Below are 6,000 nucleotides of genomic sequence, written 5' to 3' on the forward strand. Positions count from 1 at the left end.
GAACTTTGAGGATAACTAGGAATTAACTAATCAAAGAATTGGTTTCCTGGGGAGTTGCATGTTTGTCTACAAGATGTAGTCTCAACTATTTTGATTAACTATTTGTTATTATCAGTATATACTCACTACAAAATCTACGTCTTTATTTATATCACCGTTGTCTGTCCTACGTTCAACATTGTTACAGCAGAAAGTTCACAAAATTGCTAGCATCTCAGTCACTTTTTCACAGCATCCCTAGGCCAAAAGAAACACCTAAGAAGTCCACTAGATAAGTGAGATCCAAACAGCTTAGTATTTCTATCCTAGCAAGTTACTAGGCATATGAAAAAATGATGTATGCAAATCAAAAATTTTATTTTAAATATCATTCTTGAACAACACTTATAAATAAGATGTCTGTGCCTGTTGGTTACTGTCCAATTTCTCTAACCTTGGAATGGGACTGAATATCATCATTCTCATCCTGTTGCACATCGATACTCAGGCAGTAGAGCACATCAGCACTCAGGTTGGCTAATTTTTAAATTTTTTTGTAGAGACATGGTCTCATTTTGTTGCCCAGGCTGGTCTTGAACTCCTGGGCTCAAGGATTCGATTTTTTTTTTTTTTTAATCAACGCAACCACAAAAACCACAGCCTGGCAAAGATATGACATCAATGAAAAACAATGTACCACAATCTGATGTTGAAATCATGCACTACTTGGAGCCATTACATGTCTTACAGATGCCAATGATCACCATTGCCCTTTAAAACTGTAAATATCCTGGAGTGCTCTTGGTGAGTGTGCTTTGGCACCCCAGGGTGCTGGTCACACAATTTGGGAACTTTGGCACAGACAGATCCCTGAGGATACCCAAGTTTTCAGAGAGACAAAGAGAACAAGAAACAAGTAGTAATCATGCAGGAAGAGGTATGGGTTCCAGTAAGGACTGAGCTTCACAAAGATTCATGCCTAATCACGTGTTAGGGCTTTTAATCCTCTAAGCAACCCCGTATGGAAGATATTATATCCCCAACTTAGCAAGGAGAAAGCTGAGGCTCAGAGATTAAGTTCCCAGCCTCACTCATGATTTCAGATCCGTGATTCAAACCCAGGATGTCTGGCTTCTGTGGTCTTTCAAATAGACATAAAGAAAAGAAAATTGGAAGAAGAAAGTTTTGAATTAACTACCACAATAATAACACTCCTTGCAAAACACATTGCATTTCTTTGAATATTTATTTATATTTTCATTTAGGACCTGTTTTTCTCTGAATTTCTGTTAGAAAGGAAAAAGAAAGGAGATGGAGAAAATGGGGAGGAATTTTAGAAAAGAAAATGGTGTAGGAAATATCTGCGTTCTTTTATGATCAGTCACTAAAATTTATCTGGGAGCAGAAGTCTATTTTTAACCGGCAACGAAACTGAAATAGATCATTTAAATACAGCAAACTGACTTCCTGACTTATTTGTTCATTATTTGTGATAATAGTGGAAACTTTGAGTAGACTTTGTTCTGCCACTGGAATTTATTTTCCATACGAAGGCTAGGAGACAAATAAATCACCACACAGCTGGTTTGAAATCATGCTTCATCAAATATCCTTCAAGAAGGGCATTGTGTTAGGTACTGGAGGGGGGGTGGGGAAATAGATGGGAGTGTCTTGCCAAAGATTTATCACAGTCTTTCTTTAAAGGTTAAAAGGGATATACATATATACGAATGTTCATAGTAGCTTTATTCATTATAGCCCAAACTGGAAACAACCCATATATCCATCAACCGGAAAATAGATAAATGTCGTATGCCATACAATGGAATTCTACAAAGCAGTAAAAACCAAAGTACTGATATATTCAACAATGAGGCTAAGCCTTTTAAAAAATCACATTCAGCACATGAAGCCAGACACAAAAGAGTACATATTGTGCAATTCCATTTACATGAACTTCTAATGCAGGAAAAACTTAACTGATGGTGATGCAAGTTAAATAGTGGGTATCACCAAAGAAGGGAGTCAGTGGACATTGACTAGAAAAGGGCCTGAGACAGCTTTCTGCAGTGATGGAAATGTTCTGTATCTTGATCTGGGTGGTGATGATAAGAGCGTATGCATTGGTTAAAATTCAGCAAGTTCTGTGCTTAAGATAAGTACATGATGCATTTACTATATGCATGTTGTACCCAAAAAAGGATTGGGGGTGGAGCTTCAGAACCAGAGATTTAAAAAGAAAAAAGGAGATGAAGCAGTTACAGTCTATTTCAGTGCTACCCGATAGAAATATAATATATATGTGAGCATATAGTATACGTAATTGAAATTTTTCTAGTAAACACATTTTAGAAAGTAAAGAAAAAAGGTAAAGTTGTGTTTACTAATATATAAATTATATTTAATAGTATTTTATATAGCAATATTTTAAAAATATTTAATAAAGTTCTGTTAATCACGTTTTAGTATGCCTTTATTAAATATCTTTTTTTTTTTTTTTAGATAAGATATCATTTTGTCACCCAGGATGGAGTGTAGTGGCAAGATCACAGCTCACTGCAACCTCAAACTCCTAGGCTCACTTTAGCCCGCTGGGTAGCTAGGACTACAGATGTACCACCACATCTAGCTAATTTTTCTATTTTTTGTAGAGAAAGGGTCTCACAATGTTGCCCAGGCTGGTCTCGAACTCCTGGGCTTAAGCGATCCTCCTGCCTCGGGCTCCCAAAGTGCTGTGATTACAGGCATGAATCACTGTACCAGGCCTAAATTTCGTGTTGATAATATATTATTTGTACTTAATAATATTTTATTTATATTCAAATAATATCATTTAAGCCTGTGATTAAAACAAAAAATTATATAAAATATTTTACATATTAGTGCAAGTTTCTTGGGAAAACCCAGGTTTTGATACTAATGACTTTGTAAATGTAATAAAGTCATCTATTACCTTCCTGGAGCTTCATTCTTTCAGTCTAAATAATGCAGATTCACAATGATTGTTGGGAGAGATACTCTTCCATGAGTCTTGCGTATGTTTTGCTAGGTATGCCAAGAATACAAGGCACTGACTACTCATTATCTGGGCTATTTCTCTGGGTTATGTTTGCAGCGAGCAATCTGGAGGGATGAAATAATGTCTCCCTCCCAGACAGAGAAAAGATTTGCTTACTGCTTTCTATAAAATTGCAGAATCCCCAACTTCAGTGTTTCTGTCCATGAGATTTGGGAGGCAAAGCACATGACTTTACAGTACTTGCTGTGCTGTGAGTAAAAAAGTCCTTTGTCCCTGACCCAGGAGTCTCGGGTCTTCTGCCAGCATCAATGAAATAGTCATAGGCTAAGTTATTAGTTTGTAAACAGGGTTTAAAAAATCCTGTCACCCACCACCAAAGGCTGTTTTTTTTCCTTTCTTTTATGGTAATAATCAAACTGAATCTATTAAAAGGTGAAATAACTCCATAAATGTAGTAAATATATTTTATATCAATATTAGTTGGTACCATTATTAAGGAAGTTAAGCTAGGAAGGCCAAATAAAGCTTCATAATTGCTACAGAAATTAATAAAGGATGCAATACACTTGCCCAAGCAATATTTGCAATAAAATTATTTCTGTAAGTAAATACACTTGTCCCAACAATGTTTGCAATAAAATCATTTTCTGTGAGTAAATATTTGCTCATTGATTTCCAATGAAAGAAAGTCAAAGGTGGGTTCCCAATGAGTGCAATGCTTTGTTGAAGAAAGTGACTAGGAGTTAAAATTGAGAGTTGCGGAGTTTCTACCCCCTTGCCCACTGAAAAGACTTCTCATCTCTGCGCCACCAATGACTTCCATTCTCCTAACATCCCACTATTCCCTCAAGGTGCAGAAGGACTTCTTCATGTAACCCTTCCATTTGGAAATACCTTTGGGCCTCCTACCATTTTCAAGAATTTGAGCTAAGCTCTTATAAAGTATAATTCAAATCCTGAAGGAATTTAAATTCCTCTGTGGGAGAAAAATTTAACTCCACATTTCCAACTCCAAAAACGAGTAAATTATAAATGCTAAATATAGGAATAGTCATAAACTGGTATGGTCCAAGCTAGGAGAGAGTACTCTTACATGGAAGATTCAAGAGAAACTTCTTGATATGGGAGCAAATGGGGTGAGTGGGACCATGGGGGTGATTTCAGCAGGGAGAGGCGGAAAAGAAACCTCAGGAATGAGAAGTCTGGAGGCCGAGGGAGGAAATGCCAGGCAGAGCTCAGTAATCATGGCCACGCTAGTTCAGCTGCTTTCTGGGACCTATATGAGAGGGTTCTTGTTGGAATTTTTAAGCCCTAAAAAGGTTTCGTCACATGCATTTAATAAGGAAAATAAAACAATATACCACTTTTTCATGACAGTCAATTTTTTGTTTTCCACAGCCAGGAGAAATAGAACATTTTTATGTGCAATTAATGACAGGAAAATTTGGTGCTTTGATGTTGCCAGGGTGTCCAGTGATGTTTTCCTGTCAAATGTATCAAAAACGTGTCAGATGGTGGTAAGATAGACCATGAAAACATTACTGCTGCCCACTGTATTAATATGACCTTTCTTGACTAGTCTGTAAGGATCCACCCAGCTACTATTTTCAAAAATAAATGTTCCACCTTATGAAAGACTTGAAAAACTTTTTGTGACAAAAAGTTATTCATTAACTCCCATAAAATAAATTCCCATCCCAGTTGCCTATGACCAGATGTTTTGTTCCAAATGGCACCTTTTCCATTTCATTTAGCAGAGTTTTCTTTTTCCTTTTTTTTTTCTTTTCTTTTCTTTTTTTTTTTTTTAAGATGGAGTCTCTCTCTGTCACCCAGGCTGGAGTGCAGTGGGGCGATCTTGGCTCACCACAACCTCTGTCTCCTGGGTTCAAGAGATTTTCCTGCCCCACTCTCCCGAGTAGCTGGGACTACAGGTGCGCACCACCATGCCTGGCTAATGTTTTTGTATTTTTAGTAGAGTTGGGGTTTCACCATGTTGGCCAGGCTGGTCTCAAAATCCTGACCTCAAGTGATCCACCCACTTCGGTCTCCCAAAGTACTGGGATTACAGGCATGAGCCACTGCGCCCACCCATTTTGCAGAGTTTTCTGATAGGAAAAACGTACTGAAAAGTTTGTGTTGCAACTTTGATATCTGTATGGGTTTCTATATGCGTTTATCTATTGCTGAGTAACAGATTATCTTCATGTTAATGGTTTAAAGCAACAACATGTATTTATTACCTCACAGATATTGGTGGGCCAGAAGTTTGAGAGCAGTTTACCCAGATGGTTTTGGCTCAGGTTCTTTCATGAAGTTATAATCAAGATGTCAGCCATGGGAAGGTGGCTCTGTCCCATGGTTGCTGGCAGGAGGCCTCACTTCCTTATCTCAAGGGTCTCTCCATAGGGCTATCAGGATCGTCCTCCTGACATGGCAGCCAACTTCCTCCAAAGTGAGTAATCCAAGAAATACCAAGGAGAAAGTCACAATGTCTTTTATTACCCAGTCTCAGAAGTCACACACCACCTTTTCCACCATAGCCCACTGCTGACATAGGTCAGTCCTATTCAGTGTGGAAGAGAACTATGCTAGGACATAAAAGCTGGAAGCAAAGATGAGGACCATTTCGGAAGCTGACTATCACACGATCTTTAATTGTAATACTTTTTTACATTTTATTTTCAAATAGGAGCGTGAGTCAATGGTTAAAAGGAGTAAGTTTTTTTGTTTTTTTCAGGAACATATGCACTTTATCGAATACCATTGTAGAAAAGTATGTGCGTATAAACTGCTGCATAAATGGGCAGAATCAAGTGGGCAGGGCCAACAGCCCCAGGGCAAGGTGCAAGGCCAGCAATGGATGGTGGAGTGTGTGGGCACAACTACTGGCCTTGGAGATCCTTTATCGTCTGAGAAATTGCTTGGAAGATTATCCCTGAGCTAGTGGTGAAAATCATGATGAGTGCAGTGGTTACAAGGATGCCGAAGATCAGGACGTAGAT

This window comes from Mandrillus leucophaeus, unplaced genomic scaffold (assembly GCF_000951045.1).
Source record: "Mandrillus leucophaeus isolate KB7577 unplaced genomic scaffold, Mleu.le_1.0 Scaffold2057, whole genome shotgun sequence".
Classification (NCBI taxonomy): Eukaryota; Metazoa; Chordata; class Mammalia; order Primates; family Cercopithecidae; genus Mandrillus; species Mandrillus leucophaeus.